This window comes from Poecilia reticulata, linkage group LG8 (assembly GCF_000633615.1).
Source record: "Poecilia reticulata strain Guanapo linkage group LG8, Guppy_female_1.0+MT, whole genome shotgun sequence".
Taxonomy (NCBI): Eukaryota; Metazoa; Chordata; class Actinopteri; order Cyprinodontiformes; family Poeciliidae; genus Poecilia; species Poecilia reticulata.
The window spans coordinates 6860188-6880124 of NC_024338.1; the positions used below are offsets into that span (position 1 = coordinate 6860188).

General features: G+C 41.1%; 1 long non-coding RNA gene across 1 annotated transcript; it reads left to right on the forward strand.

Moving 5' to 3' along the window:
• The first annotated feature begins 11994 nt into the window (after window positions 1-11994).
• LOC103468384 (uncharacterized) lies at window positions 11995-16296 on the forward strand. Its single transcript, XR_534212.2, has 3 exons — window positions 11995-12178; window positions 14664-14888; window positions 15636-16296. It is a non-coding gene; the product is annotated as an uncharacterized LOC103468384 (long non-coding RNA).
• Window positions 16297-19937: the final 3641 nt, after the last annotated feature.

Genomic DNA, 19937 nt, shown 5'->3' on the forward strand with positions numbered 1-19937 from the left:
ACACACACACACACACACACACACGCACGCACAGACACATTTAGTCCTGCTGGAAAATCACTGCTCTTTGCTCCTTTCTTGCCAAAATTCTATTTAAAAAGAGGCATTTTTAAAGGAGTATTTCATAAATGCATATAGATGTGAACGACAATAATGTTAGTTTTTGTTTTGAAGCAAGAATAAATTCAAAATATATAAACAAAATGCCAAACCATCRGGTTGTATTGGAAAACTTTTATTACTATTATTATATTATTATCCATCCTGATACAAACTTCTTTTTTTTTTCTTTAATTTGTGAAACAATCCAAAGGGGATGAGTAGAAAACTCAAATCCTGACCCGTTAAACCTGCTGAGTTTCCAGACTGAGTTAATCAGAGGACACATGACTCAGTCTTCCGCTCATTTCTCCACCCGGCTCGTTTTGGGCGTCTGATTGATTTATTATTCTTTTCAGTTCCACTTAATTCCACAGCTTACAGTGAGATGAGGATTTAGAGCAGAGCTGTATTCACTTTCATTTCATCCGTGAGGCGGATCGGCATGTTGAATCTTCAGGACGGATCTGACTGAATCTCTGCACCTTCAGCAGCTTTCAGTTAGTGACAGACTGCAAAGCATCGCATCGTTTTGCTTTTGTATTGTTCCTGTAAGTGATTTTGTAATATTTATGTTCGTCATGTTAGGCAGTCCGTATTTAACCGGCAGATTCGCCTTTCAGATTTGACCTTTCCTCTTCTCTCTCCAGTGTGGGATTCATGCAGGGTGGAAACGACATTAAGTCAGTTTGACTCTCAAACGTCAGGATGTTTGAAGTGCATCGACGTGAACATCAGGGCACAGATGTGGGAGAAATCCGCCAAGAGCAGCAAAAAAAAAAAAAAAAAAAAGAAGAAAAGAAAATCTTTCCATTCTAACGAACTGGCACGATGCTTTACTGACTACGGTTTCAGAACCCTTCGAAGTTTCCCTCATATCGCCCACTTTAGAGCTCTTTTGAGCAGAGGTCAGAGAACGATGGCAGGCTGACCTGAGTTTTATCCAGTACAGCGGTATTGTCCTCCCCCTGCCCCCACTTGTTGCTGCGCACTATCATTCTGCTGGCTGTTGTTGGACTTTTCCGCTGCTAGAAAGAGAGACAAAACTTGTCTCTCTTTGTGTGTAAATATTTCCACAGACGCTCATGGTGTGGAAACTAAAGGAGTCGCTCTTATGAAGCTAACGTATTTATTTAAAACCAAAAGGAAAAACAAAATGGTAAAAAAATAAAGAAAAATGATCATATTCTGCACTATAATGATTACAAACTACGCAGGTTCTTAAGTCAATATCTCAGAATCAAAATAACAAAAAATAACCACCATAGAAAACAACTACGATCATTCATTTATTGCCATATTTTAGCAGTAATTTATGAAAACTCTATTTGGAACGTACAGTAGCATCCCCACCCTCCCCCATGTGTCGCTTTGCACTGCTGACCAGCAGTGTGCAGCAGTGCCTATTGTCTTGTAACCAGCGGACTGCTTAGCTTAATTAGCTAGCTTACAGCAGGCAAAAAGGGGCAAAAACCTTTATAATTAGCTTTTAATTGTTGCGCAAATAGTGTTGCCGTTAAATTAAAGTGTTATTAAAGGAGAATCTTGTACCAGCTCGTAGTTATGAGGCTTTTCTGCTGGAGAGGAAAAAGAAAACAAAAGAAACATTTTGTGTAGAGCAGCTGATTGGCAGCCCAGAACAGGAGATGGGGTCATTCTTTACTGGATGGGGGGCGGAGGGGGGCTAGTCAGTGCACCTGATAAAATAAGCAATTCTTTAAGCTTGTGTGTGTGTGTGTGTGTGTGTGTGTGTGTGTGTGTGTGTGTGTGTGTGTGTGTGTGTGTGTGTGTGTGTGTGTGTGTGTGTGTGTGTGCGGGGGGTTTGGGGGGGGGTGGGGGTGGTTGGTCCCGATTCCCCCCACCGGTTTTCCCTCCCTTCCTTTTTTCCCCCCCCCCCCCCCCCCCTCTCTTTTCCTTCTGTACATCATTAAGTGTTTAAAGGCTTTATTGAGTCTTTTCCTAGTAGAAGTCAAATGAAATCTCCGTTTTAATAATCAGCGACATATTTTTTCCCCCTTTGGTCTCCTGTGAGGTCTTTGCCCTCAAGAGTCAAATTTAACGCTGTCTGCAAAACCGCTCAGATTGGCAACAAAGCGCTGAAGTTTCACACTCAATATTCCGCCCGGATCTCGGTCACGTACACGCGAGAGATGATTCATGGGAACGAACGCACACGTGTGACGGCATCTCCAGTCGTGTTCGCGACACCTCCCCCCCTCCCCAAGCCCCAAGCCCCCAGCCCCCACGCAGCGTTTTCAGCTCGTGGCTTCTTGCCTGTGGTGGTCGGCGCGCGCTGGCAGGAAAGCGAGTGGATTCAGTCAGAAGTCCATTCATGCCTGACAGCAAGGCTGTACCAGCGCTGAGAACCGCGGCCAAGCCAAACAGGCAAGATAAACGTTTTGGTGGAGCGCCCCGCCTCGCTTGCCTTCAGCCCTTCTGCCTTCACCGAGGCGCGAGCCCCGGAGAGAAAGGTTCATTCTGGGACAAACACTTGAGAGGTCAGAACACGTGTTGCTGGAAACGCGTCTGAAGTTAATTCGTCTAATGCAATAATTTGGTGTGATTCTTTTTTTTCATTTTTTTTTTTCATAAGAGGTTCAGTGTGTTGAGGTTTTTTTTTTTCTTTCCACGTAGCCTAATTGCATAACTGGACCGAAAGGACACCTTGTCTCGTGCGGTTTGTTACTTGTGGCTGTCGATGCCTTTTCATTAATATAATACTCCAGAATAGACACTGCGTGGGTCAGTCTATGCATAGAAACACTGTTCAAAACTTCCTGAGAAGAATTTTGTTTAAAAATGTAATCGTCTTACAGTACATTTTTACTGTATTAACACAATTTTTTTCCTTTAAAAATGCAAAATATGTCATTTGTTCAACATAATTTTAAAGCACATACTTAGAAAAAAAATTAAACTCACTACGTGAGTTATAGCCTATTTATCATTTTGCAGCACTGCTCTTTATAGAGTAACACTAGCATACGAAGCTAATACTGACTGGCTAATAAGTTTGACTAATAGCTACGATAGACCCTGCAGTCGGCTGCTCAGCAAATATGATGTATAGCTTTAAAACAGCTTTACCTTAATTAAAATGAAAATATTTATAAATATTTATTAAATTAATTAAGCATTTCTCGTAGTCTTCCTTCCACTAGCTGTCTGGCTGTGTGTAGCTACAGGTGCTGGATCACATTGGAAATAGTGTCATAACAAGTTCAAACTAAATAACGAGACGTTGATGGCATGATGACCCTTAGTAAAAGTAACATTGGTTTCACTGTATTTATGGGGKTTTTTTTGTTTGTTTTTTGTTTTTTTTGGAGGGGGGTTCAACAAAATAAAACGACAAGCTAATATTAGCTGGTCAGGCTATCTGCTGCAACTAGCCTGTTGTCTGATGCTTGTAGCTCATTAGCTGTAGTTTTAAAACAGTGATGTTGTTGTTCCCACACTATAATTGTGCACACGTTTAGTGACCAGAATTATTGAACTCTTGAAGTGAACTGAATTAAACTGATTTGAACTATTGGAGTAGCTGGGAGGGCTTATTTMTTTCTTTCATGATTCCATACAAAAGACAGAAAATTCTGATGCTTTTTGAAAACTTTACCTTTTTTTAAAATTTGGACTACCATGATACCGGTAACCAGCCAAAGACACTGCTGAGTCAAGTTACGTTTATTTGTTTTGCACATTTCAGCATCGAGGCAGTTCAAAGTACTTTAAAAACATCCTGCAGTCACCAAATGTGAAACAATCAAAAATCACTACATTGTGTCAAGGGTCGTCATCTAAATCATCAGTTCACATAAAATGTAGTGATCATTGTTCCAGTTACTACTAATGGAAGGCAGCTCTAAACAGGTGGGTTGTAGCCTTGGTTTAATAAAGCTCAGTGTTTCGGCAGTTTTGCAGTTTTCTGGAAGTTTGTTCCAGATTTGTGGTGCATAGAATGCTGCTTCTCCATGTTTGTTTCTGGTTGTGGGGATGCAGAGCAGAACCAGAGCATTCATCCATCCATTGTTTATACCCAGTCATCCTCACAGGCCTCAGTGAGTGTGTGTGCGTGCGTGCGTGCGTGGTGTGCGTGCGTAGGTGTGTGTGTCTGGTGCCTATCTCCGAGAYCAGTTGAACTAACAGTCATGCTTTAGGACTGTGGGAGGAAGGTGGAGYTAAAGCCCCAGACAGGGATTCGAACCCAAGACGTTCTTCTTGTTGAACGGTTACAGTGCTACCTGGCCCGCTGTGCAGAACTACATTTAAGAACATTATTAAAGAATGTTGGCTGCTCCGTTAGTCTCCACATCATCACTAAACATCGTTGGCTACCTGATGATGGTAGAAGCCATACACCGTGCTAACGATAACGATAGTCTGGTTTCCGTCGATCTCGATGTTGTTCAGCTCCCGTTAGCAAATCTCACACCTTCCTCTGCAAACATATCAAAGCTGACGTTTTCTCCCCTCTCGCTTTAATGGCTGACTTCCAAGGGCCCCACTCGCTTGTTGGCGTTTGCTTTTCCTGGCAGAACCAGGTCCACGCTGCCCTGCTTTGGGGAGTTATTCAATTATAAATCTTCCACCCTTCTCCTGCAGTCTCCCCGCCCCACTCCTCCTTCCTTCTTTCTTCTCACAGGTCTATGCGTTCCCCTGCCAAGCCCAGTAAAACCCGCTGCTCTGCCGGCACGCCCCTCCTCGGTCTCGTGCCCAGCGTTTTATTATGCTCAGGATGGCGAGGCACAGCGCGGCGTGTTTTTTTGGAAAAGGGACCCCCTCTCGAGACTCTGTGCCAACAGATGACAGTGACATATAGCAGGAAAGCCACCCAGAAGGAGAATGATCTCACACCTCAGCCACGCGCTGGCTGGGAGTGGGAGAAAGTAGAAGGGTAGGGGGGTGTGGGGACGGGAGTACAGCTGGGGGCAGAGGGAACAATAAAACAGATTAAGAGAAGAAATCATTACTGGAGTAAATATATATATATATATATATATTTTTTTTAAAGTCTCAAAAGTACAAAAACAATTCTTCAGACTTATTTATTATTTTTGAATATACTAAACACTTTTTGAAATGATTTTGAACAACTTTAAAATATTCAGTGATTTGTACAGTCATCTTAAAAACAGCACACAGGCTTTCATATTGCAACTACTGGCACCATCTGATCAATTTTAAATCACTCCTCAAGCATTGGAAGCAAAAAAATAGGATTTCACTATAGAGAAAAGGAGGATTTTTTTTGGCCATTCTCAAAATGAGAAATGCCAACGTGGAACAAAATACCAAATTATTTAAAGGTACTTCCAGCGTTAAACTTTTAAAACAGTTAATCTATGAAGAGACGTTTTTAGTGATGTCATCACTTTGACACCAATCCATGTTGCTGAAAGAAACCATAGCGGTACAAGTCTAGAGGTTGATTTCGATTGTGGCGCAGAACAAGAGAAGCCTTAAAGGAGCAGTATTATGTGTTTACCAGGAACCTGGTACCATTTCATAGCATAATCAAATAACTATGTTAACTTCAGTTTTTTAAAAATGCTGCCTTCAGGAAGTCATGACAATATGGTTCCTTTATCAACACTTTAACAATATTTTTACCAGCGTTGCACTGAGAAGTAGTATCTACATTGAGCTCAGCAGACACACAGTTCCAACAGGTGTTTGCTAATTAATGCTGGCTAGTCTGAAGGAGACTCTGTGAAGCTGAGGCTAGGAAGCCCAGAAGCTGCAGCTCTGAGGAGGAGCTTCGTAATTGAAGGCGGAGCTAGGTCCACCCACATGTTTTGCACAGCTGAAAGGTTGCCATGACATTAAATGATTTCTCAAACATGCATGAAAGAATCAAAGCAACACTCCCTGTATGTTTTTGATGAGGGAATAACATTATAACATGATGTTAACCCAAAAAAAAGAAAATTCTACCCTCTATAAAACTACTTCATAGCAAACAGCATGAAAACTTCTATTAAATTATAMATTTTTTTAAATTACGTAAGCACATCTGAAGTAAAATGAAACATGTTGGAGGTATCACACTGTGAGAYTTCTGTGGTGTGTCTTGTGGAGTAGCTGAATAAATCAAAGAAACACTGAAATCAGAATACCGCCGAGACATAACTAACTGTGAGAAAGCCRGATTAAAACTGCCTTTGCACTCATTTTAGTGAACTAATGAGATTATCAACATAATTATAGTGAAATTGCAAAAACTAACATACAGCTGGCTTGCATACGTTGGGAGTCTTGGCTCTTGCATGCTGCTGTGACATGAGGCCCACCTATCGCCTGTCTGAAGTTTATGAACACCCATCATGAGCAGAATGGTTTTTATGGATGAAACAATCCTTTTCCAGGGCGGAATGACATGCACATGTTCACACAAGGGCCAAGTTCAGGCTCAAATACATACATATACACTCATAAAGCAGATTGTAGCTCCTCATAGAGGTGACACATTGTATTACCATTTATATGTCTACTTGCACTAAAATGTAGTTTGTCCTTTACCGAGTTGCACCATAACCATACAGTTTTGCAGTCATCTAAGGATATGTTCACACTGCAGCCTGAAGTGACCATAAAGCTTGAAGTGACCCTAGTCCAATTTTTGTGATTTTTTTTTTTCTCTGTCAGATCTATTCATGACAATCCGAACATCACAGATCAAATTTTTTACAAATGCAACCCAGACCACTTGGATATGTTGTCTTAAATCTGATACCTATCTGACCTTTTCAAATGTCACCTTAGTCTGTACGGCCGGGTCGTATTCATCCGTTCTGTAYGTCATTGAAACGTTTYTGACTAGACACCAGCTTTTCAGCAGAGCAGTGCTTTCAAAATTTGATTGTTGCCTGCTTTAGGGTGCGTTCACAGCAGCCCTGTTTAGTCCGTTTTAATCAAACAATAGTTTGTCTCCCTAGAAAGCTTGGTTCTTTTGAGAAATAAATGTGTACGCAAACTCTGGTTCTCTTAAAAACCCAGATCTCGGTTTGGTTGAAGTGAACTCTGGTGCTGTTCGAATGCAAATGTTTACCAAAGACCGCTCCAAAAGCATGAAGCACGAACTATAGCGTAAGGCACTCTGGGTAAATACAACCAAAACAAACGTGAGAGTGTAGCGTTAGCTCGTGAAATGGATTGTGTTCTTTTCCCAACAACAAAAGGGAAATCCTACATCCACTGAAATCTAATCATACTCCATTTTTGTTTACTTTTTTTTTGAAGATGGAAGTTGAACTTGTGTCTTCTACAGAGGTTTCTGTGTTGCTTCCTTCGGTGCTTCTTGATGCARCGCCACCACAGGTGAGGAGGTGAACTGGTTTTTCAAAGGCTTTATTTGGTTTGAAAGCAAACAGCACCAGTTGACAATATAACAAATATAATTCTGTACCCCAAATTAAACCGATTATACCAGATTATCAGGTGTGAAAACRCCCTTAGTCCATCCAGAAAACACTTTTTGAGTTTGTTTGGGACTCTGGTCTTGTTAAAACACCTAATTGTGTCCAAGTTGAATSTTTCTGAACCAAACTATCCCCCTCAGATGCTGGAGCTCCAGAGTCTCTGTCCACAGTTTTACATCATCAATGACTGACCGAAAACAATGCAGAAACCAATATTTTAATTGTTTTTTGAAACGCCATAAGCACAACRGAGGCAGGTTTTCTGTGAGTGGCAATGGTACAACGCAAAGTGGATGACTCAAGGAAGAAGGACAACCCCCTCCAAAATGGTGGTTTACCAGCTAGATGGCTAAAAATGTAAATCACACCAAAACTACATTTAAAATAAAGTTTAAATCAAAGTCAATTCAATTCTCCCATGAAGAACGGCTAAATATCCGTCCATAGTTACGCCAGACTTATGTTGATGGCTAAGCAGCTGCCACCTGCTACGAGACATTAAGCCAAATATTAGTGGGGGCGTGTGTGTATATATTCCAGTTTGTATGTATAATTTGGACCCTCCGTGGATTAGAGCAAATCCGCCATAATTTCAAACCTGGGCACCTAATTCTTGTTTTTTAAACAGCATTGAGGAAATGTTTCTGCATTGCCATTTAACTGTAGGAACTGTGAAAATGGAAACTTCTGATTTGAAAATTGGGCTGTTTCCCCAAAGTGAGATATTTAAAGTACAGTGGATTATGCCCAGAAGTGAAGCAGCCTGATCCCTCATAGCAGGTTTAAAAGTCTGTTTTGATGGGGGAACTGTATGTTTTTTTTTTTTTTTTACATTTATAAGCCTAAAGCAATGCTGAAATYGCTAAAAATGCTGATAGTGCAGGGCCAAAACAGTGAGCATGGTGGTTTTACTAATAGAAAATTAATAAAGCCAATGAAAATGAATGAGAAAAACATGAGTGCATCTGGAATATGGCAGCTACAGGATTACRTGTCTATATTAGAGACACTGGTTRACGGGTTCTGCAGCCAAATTAGCACCAAATACAACGAAAAATTGTTAAACCCTCTCTCAAAAAAAATCAGTTTTTCAGCTTTCYGACTTGCCAGCTGTGTATTTGAAGGATGGCTCTCCTCCAAATATCCCTCCTCAATGAGTTTTTGAGTGGAAGCGCAGACTTGCATATATGTCAGTGTGCGGTATGCACTGCAGGTAGAAGTTCTCCAACCACCATTATACAAAAAAAAAATGGATCAAGTGTGTGACATCACCCGGAGCAGCCCCCGAACCGCTTATTGCTCTAAATGAGAGCCATTAGCCGCACAAACAAAGGCTTCAAATTCGATGGTGCTTAATGAAAAAAGCTGGAGCAGGCAACACAATTAACTCCTGGGCCAAACTGTGTCAGAAGTCRTCAGATTTAAGTTGAGAGCGGGCTCTGGTTACAGTTGCACAAACCCGAAGGCCTTGGCGATTGGCGCAGGAGCCTGATGAGAGTCTGTAACCTCAGCCCGGCTCTGGCCCGAACGCCTCGTCTGATCTCCGAGGAAGACAAAGTGGTCTGCCTTTCCCTGCACCTCTCCTGCCTCTGTCTGCACTTTCTCCCCTTACTTCTTCTTCTTCCCTCCCTCGCTCCTTCCACCACCACCACCACCACAGCAACGTCTGCAGTGGCATATTACTACTTGGAAACTGATTTTAAAAGGGAGTAGAGACGAGGGGTGCCAGAATGGGAAAAACATGGATTGGCTCAAGGGAAGCAGATTAAGCGTGCGTGCCAAACCTCACRCTTTGCAAGAAACTAGAAAATGACCCCTTCTCTCTCCCCTTTCTTTTTCTTCTTCAAAAATGTCATTATTATACTAATGCTCTGAGTTAAAGACCAACCGCATCGTGAAAGGAATGTAAAAAAAAGAAAAAGTATGAAAATTCCAGGATTGTCACCTCATCTTCCAAGTTTGGAGTGACTTAATGGCGCAAGGTGCTGGAGATCTGTCAGCATCCTGGCTGCAGGTCCTGCGTTCGCTCAACATCCTGCGACAGCAACACAAATCCRCTAATTCAGGCTTTTGTGTCTGCTAATGGATGTTATGCCGCTTCGTGTAGATGTGATATGATAGGATTGATTGCTCCGAAGAAGTTTTTTTTTTCTTTTCTACTTTTTAGCACCGCCCTGCCACCCAAACCGTCGACCGTCGAGCCCCGCTCATCATCCCATGCCGCCTCTGTTGGTGGTCCCTGGTGTTGTAAGCTATATTTTCTCCCCCTCCCTCTCTCCTTTTTCTTTGCTTCTCTCCCTTGCTTTTTTTTCTTTTTTTTCCCCTTTTTTTTATAGAGCTAACACAAAATTGTTCCTAATTCGCTGCTGCTAGAGGGGGGTAATTTGCGGCTTTTGGCTGAGTGTTGCAAGYCCCAAATTTGAAAAAGCTGCCGAGCTTGAAGGCGCTCTGTGAGGCGCAGTCGGAGCAGCATGCATGCATGCAGGGAGAGGGGCCTGAATTCATTCATCTGACTGCGGAGGAAAAAACACAAAAACATGATAAGCCTCTAAAGGCTGAGGACTGCGATGCAATAATAACTGGTGGTGGGGAGACTGAGCCAAAGCCACCAATAATTATGGCTCTTTTAATGAAATGATGGAGATAATGCGCCGCTCTCTTGAAGTCAATTGGATCCCAGTTTAGCCTATAAAGACGCCGCGTTTGGATCCGACTACATGTCGGATCAAATGAGTTCGTTTTTACTCATGTTTCTGAGTCGGTCTGGGAATTTGCTTGGAGGAAAAGTGACGATGCACCGATCCGATAATATCTCTATGTCGCTATATTTAAAAAAAAATAAATCTAGATCCGTTATCAGTGACACTTTTCCTGATCCGTCAGAGCAGATCTATTCAGTCTGGTTCTGCTTTGTGCTCTGAGACTTCATGCTACTTCATTTTTATTTTATCATTTTGCATTATATTTATAACTCATAGTTGAACTTCGTGAAGCATTTGAGAGAAAGTTTGTTGCAGTTTATTTCTACATTTTTTGACCAAAGTTGTCAAGCTGTTGTTTTTGTCAGTTTGTTTCTTTATTATTAAGTTTTTATTGGCTGTCATACAGCTAATTCCACTGACTGAATGAAGTAAAGTTGTGTTTTTTTTTTTTTTTTTACATATTTGACCAAGATGTTGAAAATATTGGTCTGATGCTAAAGCTAAACATCAAATATTGATACTGGAAGTGAAAAAAGTGGATCGGTGCATCCCTGGAGAAAAATGCAACTGGATTCACTGCTGAGCAAATATCAAAGCCAGAACAGATTAATTTGCCACTATAAGTTAATTCTTTGTGGAGCCATCTTTTGCTGCAATTATGTGTTCAAGACAAAAATATGCACACACCATAATGCTGCCACCACTTTGTTTCATACTGTAGATGGTGCATTCAGGTTAGGTGTTGTGTCGGACTCATGAAAAGTTGTGTGTAATTGTAAAATGGACGGAAAACTATGATATCAGCTTTGCACATATATATGCAAAGCTGATATCAGACTTTTTAAAGTTTAATGTTCTTTTTCAAGCTGTCAAGTTTTGCCACACTTGGATTGATGTCCATCCATCTTCCCATCAACACTAACCTTCCTCATCTTGATGGGGAGGAAAGCAATTCCCCAAATCATGATGCGGCCACCAATATAAATCAAAGCAATCATTAATGATGATTTAATTTACAAGTGGAGCTCTTTAATCTTTATATTTCTGAAATAATCTGTAAAATTTGCTCAATGGACATTTCCACCAGAGTCTCATATGTAAAATGTTGTCATATTTTAAAGATGTAACAGTTCCTTAAAGTAATTGAACAGCAAAAGAGAGTGAGTTGGTATGAAAATATTACAGTGGATCCCCTCTGAGAACATTGACACCTTCATATTTTAATAATTCAAACACCAGAAACATTTTAATAAATATTAATACACAGTGGAAACTGTCTTGGCTCTGCCGCAGAAGATAAAAAGCAAATTAGAGTGAGTTAGGACCAGCTCCTTTGGTTAGAATCGTAGAGTTCCAACACATATTTATTATTATTATTATTATTATTATTATTATTATTATTATTATTATTATTATTATTATCTGTTGTAGCCATAGTAGATGTAGTAGCAGTACCCCAGATTGGTCCTAAGTGTTTTGGGAAAAGTTCTGTTTTCACAAACACATTATCTGCGTTTCCATTGACTGTAGAATTGCTCAATTTGACATTTTGAAAATAAATTTGCTTATTGGAAATGCACCAATTTTGAAAAAAAGAATTATAGAATGTCTTTTGGTACTGTAGGATGTTAGCGCCAAATAAAAATCGTTTTTTTTCCCGCCAAACTGCAATAAAAACCACTTTTTTCGCCTCTCACGAGTCACGTGATCGACAACCGGATGTCGCTGCTGGCGCAAACCATGAAAAGTGACAGGAAGTGACAGGACGACAAAGGCGCAGCATGTTTTTTAATGACTCTTTCAGTGAAGAAACTTATTCAGGTATATTAATTGTGTTTCTTATTTAACGGAAGTATGAAATTAACCTGTCACTTTAATACTGACTGAAACAATACTGAGGAAAAAAAGAGCTGCACTTTCTGACCTCTTGGTAGTCACATAAAGAAGAACAAAGAGGAGGTGAGTTTTTGTTTTTCTTCACGCAGACCAAACGTGCTCCGTTATTTCGACAAACAGGTCCGTCTTCGCTCCCGTCCCCTCCTTGGTGGCCCGCGCTCTCCTTGGTGGTGGAAACCCACATGGATGTTTTCTCCCTTTTTTTTTTTTTATCCCACACGCTCTTTCATTTCCACAACAGCGCGTCATTACCCGAGTGTTTAAACACTTAGGAACAGTTTAAAAAGGAGGAGCGAAAAAACACTCACGAGCAATGAACAGCTCCACATTAACTGTGTATCACTCGGGGGAGCAGTAAAAGCTGCCCTGAGAGTGAAATGAAGTCAATAAATAAATGTGGCTGCTGTCAGACGTCTGGAACAGCTTGAGAGGATTTCAGCAACGAGGGCAGCCGTAGCATTGAGACGAGAAGGAGCGGCGGGAGGGACCGAGGGGGGCGATAAGTTTGGAAGAATTAGCAGCTACAACTCGCTGAGAAGGCTTTGACTAATGAGGGTGGGTTTGCACCGTGATAAATTCAAAAACAAGAGGAATGTTTGATCTGCACTGAACCACAGTTTGTTGAAAGTCACAACGCTCGCTTGGCTCCCCTCACAACAGATTAAGTTTATTATTTTTACGCTGATCCAACATGAGCTATGTCTGACAAAGATGCTACTCCCGCATGGGTCTCCTTTTACAGCAGTCCATCAGACTGACAACAAACGCTGCGCTGTGAAAAGGAATGTCAGAGGGTATTAATTATGGGCTATTAAAATTACTCACGTTTAAATAGAGCATTGTAGTTTGTAAATGTAATGTTCAACAACGGCTACATTTTAGATGTAGACACTTTATTCTGAACACAAAAGATAGTTAGCTTAGTTAGCAATTAGCTATTCTCATTCGTCATTTGCGGTACCTGGCAGAGAGCAGTAAGGCTAATAAGTTTATATGGGTTCAAAAAAAAAACTGTCATCACACTTGTGGTTGAGAAAGTTTCTGTGCTGAAGTAAGAACTTTAATTTGTGTCCAGTTTTAAGTAGCTTAGCCACCGCACTAATGTTAACGTCAAACTAGCTAACAAGGGAAAAGTTTACGTTCCACTGTTCATAGAGTTAAAAAGTTTATAACGAATTAAATAATTCAACATAGACGTTAAATTCTAACCACATGCCCGACTATTTTTTGCCAACAAATACAAATTTTGGGTTGGAATGAAACAGAAATGTTGGTTCAGTTCGTCGTTGACTCATTCATCCTTTGTGGCGTGGAGCAGGGAACGAAGGCGGACGTGTTTATGTGAATCTATCAACTCAGTGAAAATTCTGAAGTAGCATAAGGTTTATTGATGGGAACATTTCTTAACTGTTTGACCGACAATTGAAGTTGGTATCCCCAGCTTGAGCTAGCTTAGGGACAGCGCTAATGCTAAGTGAAGCTTATTTTTTTGCAAATGAACAACTCCTTAGTTTGTGACTAAAGAACAGCTTGTGTTCCAACTTTTGAGAGTAAATTTAAAAATTTAGTAATGTGGCGGATACAATGTATATATTTCACACCAGAATGTATGCTTTTATTTTGAAGGAGAGAAGGTGAGGTGTGAAGTGACCAACGGTTGTGGTGCATTCCATTTTTGGTTTTATGTTGGAAGACATTGAGAATTAAACAAGACTCAAATCTTTTTCGTCTTTTTCTGCTGACTTCCACAGTAAGATGATTGTTGTCTGAAAATGTAAGAATCAATGCAAAATCCAGTTTATATTCTGTAGATTATGTATGTGTTTTGCACTTTAACCAATATAAAGCACAACAATTAGAACTTGACTAATTTATCATATTAAATGAATATTAATAACAGCTGAGTTGGGTAACTACATTTTAAAAAATGTTTCAGCTTACACTGAAAAAAAATGGGGACCAAACTTAAAAAACTGTAATTAAATTAAGTTTGTCAAATTTAATTTATTTATGCTTGCTTAACATGACAACTTCATAAACTTGATATATTTACTTGGACAAAATTTATTTGATTACTTGTAACAACTCAATTTTTAAAAACAGTTGGATCACCTGTTTGTCATCGTTTTTCAGGGTAGAAACACTGAAAAACGATCAGTGTTTTATCTGATTAAAAGAGATCAAATTTTAGTGGTTGAATTTTTACACTGCGGACTTCCTTATTCATCGTACGACCGCTCAGGATTAAAACAGTTTGAGAACCAGCATCTGCTGGGAGGGGGAAATATCAAACAAAAGGAAGGAGTAGCTGCTGGACGGCTGTTTTTCCAAGTTAAAGCGATTGATCAGAGAAAATCCGAAGGACCGGGTGGGCGGGAGAACACGGGTCAGAGGAAGCTGCAGGTGTGAGGAAGGGAAAACACAATCACATCTCAAGTCAAACAAATGCATCTCCCCTGATGGAGATGGATGGTGGGGGGGAAGAGAAGCATTCCGATCCAGGCTGGAGATTCCCATCGTTCAGCTTCGTGGTTCTCCTCGTTCTCAGGAGCAGAGCGCCTTGCTGCTGCTGCTGCTGCTGTTCCTGCGGGGCCAAACATCTGGACGGTGAGAAGGAAAGGAAGTAACAAAGAGGAGCAGAGAAGACGAGAGTGGGTGAAAAAAGGAGGGATGAGGTGAGGTCAGGAGGAAGAAAGCAGCCATGTTTATCTTGGAGGAGGGAGCCGGTATCGCTGGACGAGAGTTCACGCTCACCGCTTTGTCTTCATCAGAGGTGGGTGGAGCAGCCAAAAATCATACTCAAAGTAAGAGTAGCTCTACTTCAACGTATTTTTACTTGAGTAAAAGTAAAAAGTAGCCGTCAAAGAAACTAGTTGGAGTAAAATAAGAATTTGGCAAAACGGCGACTCAAGCACTGATCAAAGCATTTGATAGTTAAAAACTACATCATCAGACGGACCAAAATATAAAGTTATGTGGAAATTTTGGTATCTTAAAGACCAAAATGAAAATGATTAACAATTGCAAAATAGCAAAATCAAGACTTTTTTTTTTCAGATCAATTTCTTTTGATATAAAACGTGAAACTGTGACAAAAACTCCAGGTATATCTGGGATGTGTCGTGAACTTGCTGTCACCTTTCTAAAATAATAAACTTTTTTTGTTGTTGTTTTGCAAAAAGTGATTTCTTTTGTTTTTGCCTAAATCATCTTTTGAAAAGAAAGAGGTGGTGTCTTTTTTTATTTATTTCTTTTTTGCCTAAATCATTTTGGTAAAAATGACTCAGGCCTTTATTTTAGGAAGGAGACATTGTTCTTCATTTGGTGAAGTAACTCACGGTATCCATCCAGAAGTTTTACCTGTGTAAGAGTAGCGATGCTTCATAATATATCATATTACTCAAGTAAAAGTTAAAGATACTCCTAAAAGTAAAAGTAACTGAATAAAAGTAACTAGTTACTACTCAACTCGCAGTCGTCACCTCGTTCCAATATGTTATTTTTCTTTCTAATCCTTCAGACAACATTTAAACCTCCCAACCCCCACCCACCTCCACCAGAGACCAGAGCCCCCCTCCCACCGCCAGCTGACAGCTACGATTTATTTTTGCTCTCTTGTTTTCCTCACTCTTGTTGTTTCCCCCAGGAGTCCCGTAAAAACCCGGCCAACTCCTGTTTGCTCTGCAATTCATGGGATAAGCTGGAGCTCATAAAAATAAAAAAAAAATTCTCAGAGGGCACACGGAGGTCCTTCGCTCCGTAAAAAAGACTTGGTAACGGCAGGGAGGTTGGAGTACACACACACACACACACACACACACACATACGCCCTACACCTTAGAAGCATTTGATCCCTGTGAACGCTGCGCATCCCGTAGAGGACATGCAGCGTATTTCCCTCCTTCCAGTGTTTTCTGTGATGGGAGTGTGAGGTTGTAAAAAAAAAGACAAAAAAAAGAGAGAGAGGAGAATAAAACCTACACATGACAGGTGCCCAAAATCAGAGAAAAGTTAATGATGTGATATTTTTATGTTGCTTGCTTTTAGATTTATTTTTTTCTGCTTGGTGTTGTAACCCTTTCTGTGAAAGAGTCTGTGTTTAAGTCTGAGTGCACAATTGCAAATGAAGACCACCACATTTTATTATGTTGCGGTGTCACAAAAAAAACCCCACATTGATGTGGCGCATTAAACCGTTTTATACATTATAGCGCAAATTATGTTAATTGTAAAACGTTTGATCTATCAATTAACAAAGAAACTGGAGTCGTTTAGTCTTGTCTGGTGGTACCTGGAGCAGGACTGCACTGCAAAAACACAAAAATCTTACTAAGTAATTTTGGTGTAGCTTCTGGTAAAAAGTACTAGTTCCACTGGCAGATTACTTCACATATGACAAGACATTGTTCACGTTTCAAAAGTTAAATAATCTGCCCTGTAGTTTTTCAGCAACATTAAGGAATTATTGACTGAAAACAAACTCCCTTATCTTGATGAAAAGTTACTTGTAAGTTAGTAAGTCGCAAGTGTTCACACTTTCAGCTGAATTCAGATACTCTGAATAAATGCACTTTTTTTCTCACTGTCTGAAGTTACGTTAGACCAAAATTCTCGTTTTAGATTAGCAAGAATTACTAAAATTATTTTTATTTGTTAAAAGACAGAAAACATAGCAATAAGGGATAATTGTTTTTAAACTATATAACTTGGGTCAAACATTTTGAACAACTATGTTGTTTCACTTTTTCTCATTTGTAGTGTTTTCCTTTTAACAAAGTTGTTTGTGTTTTGTTGTATGGATTCAATGCCATAAAATATGTGACAGAGAATAATTTACATCACAAAATCTGTTTACATCTTCTGTTTATGCAACCTTGCTCTAAAGCATAATTTTTAATTATTTAAATGTCCTTGTGAAGGAATTTTAGGAAACATTTGGGATATTGCCCCTGGATGTTCAAAGTCAGAGTAAACACACCGCCTCACATTCCGTCAGCGCGTGGATTCCTTGTGAACAGTACGTGTGTGTGTTTTTACTGCTGATGGCACAGCGGAGAATTTATTTGAACAGATGTGAACCCTCTGTGCCACGTTGACCTCAGGTCCTGCTCGCAACTGATCTCTCCGCCCTGGAAAAAATAACACTGGCTTTAACAGACTGACCTGTGGAGGAGAAGAAGGCTAGCAAAAAATGGGCCGTAAGTCGAGGAATACGGCCATGTCTTCTCACCTCTGGCGTAATTGAAACTTCATGTAACCTTATCAGAGCGCACGTGCCGGGTTGTGTCCTTGTCTGCTATGAAATATCATGGCTAACCAGACCGTACTGTAAAAACCAGAAGTTATTTTCCCTTCACGTTTTGATATATGAAGCAGGATTTATGCTCTCATTGACTGGAAAATGGAGGCTCTTTACACCGAAGGCACTGCACATCAACGGCGACACAGCGTGAGTTAGTGGGGTGCAAGAGGTTGAAGACAAGAGCCATAAAGGAGGAGGAAATTTATGTCACGAGCGAAAACAGGCGGGAGGTCAGAGGCAGAGCGAAGTGTGCGGGGGTCGACAGGGATGAAGAGACGGCAATGTTTGGATAGAGGACAAGGCAGAGCGATGCTAATTTATACCCGGCTAATTGGAAACAGCAGAGCCCCTGCACCTGAAGCACCACTGCCGGGACGTAGCGACGTGGGAGGGTGAAGAGACGCCACAGAGGTAGGGGTCGGCGTCAATGGCGTCCTTGTTGGCTCTGTTCCCACTTATGTTGGACCTGCAGGACATCTCAGCAGAATTAGTGTGGATGTTAAGAAATTTTCCCCAGGTCATGCTGTTGTGACACCCTCACAAACAAGCCAAACACACGTTTTGCACAGGCGGAGCGAAGACCACCCTGCTCCTGATGCGGGAGGAGAATCGGCTCACTGTGTCTTGGCTTTAATCTGACACCGTCTAACACACGACCTGGCTGGACTTCAGCCGTCTTAGCTTCCTGGTTAAATAAATATGACAACCTCCTTGGATAATTGCAGCGCCATGACCGAGTTGAGTCATGGCATCCGTTAATTATTAGGTGGGCCACGTGAACGATGCAGGCTATAGTTTTTCATTCGAGGGCCCCGACTGCTGAGTGCGTGCTGTCGGTTGGCCGCGCTGCAGTGAGTGATGGTGTATTCAGATGTTGGCTGTGACTGGGGTCTGGCGTTGTGCTGAAACATGAAGTAATCTTGGAATTTAGATTGGAAAAACATTGATGTTGCTCCATATCTGCATGATCTGTTTGCACTAAGAGAGCTGTGAGTTTTTGCACCCATTCAAGCCAGAGGTGACGCAGTTCGTCCATCCGGGGCTTGATGGACAGATGGACGAACATATTAATGGATGATTGAAATTGTTAGTGGATGGATGGATAGGTGGATGGTTTGGTGGTTGATCAGATAGACAGATGGATGAATTACAGGACAAATGGGATGGACAGAGAGATCCGTCTCTCAAATGGACAAATGGTTGGATGAACAGATGGATGGTGAATGGATGTACAGAATGAAGGATGGCTGGACAAACAGATTGGTACAGATTGGATGAATGGCAGGATAAACGGACGGATGGATGGATGGATGGATGGATGGATGGATGGATGGATGGATGGATGGATGGATGGATGGATGGATGGATGGATGGACGGACAGATGGATGTGGTCAGGGTTAAAACAAGCCAACATTTAGCTAATGTTGCAGACTAAAACTTAGAGATGCAACAAAGATCATAAATTGGGTGTCAAACACCAACAGACTGAGTAATCAATGATGAATGACGTCTACCTAAATAAAGACGTTTCCAACATGACAGGTGGTGATGCAGCAGGGTGTGAGGGTGAATCAAGAAACACGGGTTGCGAATCACTGATTTATGCCTATTTTCCTAACGCAGCTGTGCAAAGCTTTTGATGGAGCGAGTCATCATTACAGCGCTAAGTGACGGGCTGTCAGCACTCACCCGGAGACAGCCCTCTCCTAATATCCAGGACACGCACACAGCCAAACTCCCCCAACAACCGTAAGCAGGAAGTCAGACATGTGGGGAGCACATTGGTGTTGGAGAACAGGAGAATACAGCGAGGTTCAGATGTGGTGTGAGCTGGTTTGTCTCCCTTTAAAGGCGTTTCAGTTGTCTCCTTCACTCCAGGGTTATTTGAGAGAGAAGAGTGTGGGGGGTGAAAAAATTCTTTCTGCTTCATCACTCCTCTTGACTGACATCCTGATAGTCCGCACACAAGCATGAATGTATGTGAGCCTCTTTCCTGCGACGGCACGCTCCGACACATTCCCACACACTCTTTCACTGTTGTGGTTTGTGCCGGGATTCAGCTTTCCCCTCTTCCTTGTATCCTTTCTGAGGATGGAGCCGTGAGTGCACATCAAAGCTACCGCAATCTGTCTGTTTCTCTCAGAATTTGTCTCTCACACACTCCCCTTGCTTTGGCCTGGACACAAATTTAAACACAATAATGTGAAAGTGTGCTATGGAAAAGCCTTCAGCACATTCTTTGATCGGGGAAAACGAATCCCTCTCAAGAGAGGACAACAGATTAAATTTTTGATATTGATGCCCTCACATCCTTGTTAAAAGTATTCGTACCTCTTGAAGGTTTTAACATTTTGATAAGGTACAGCCACAGACTTCAATGTATTTCATTTGTACGTTATGAGATAGACCAACACCAAGAGGAAGAAAGCATGCATACATTTCAACCGTTGAAATTCATCCATCCATTCATGGATGATTGGATGGGCTCCCATCCATCCATCCATCCATCCATCCATCCA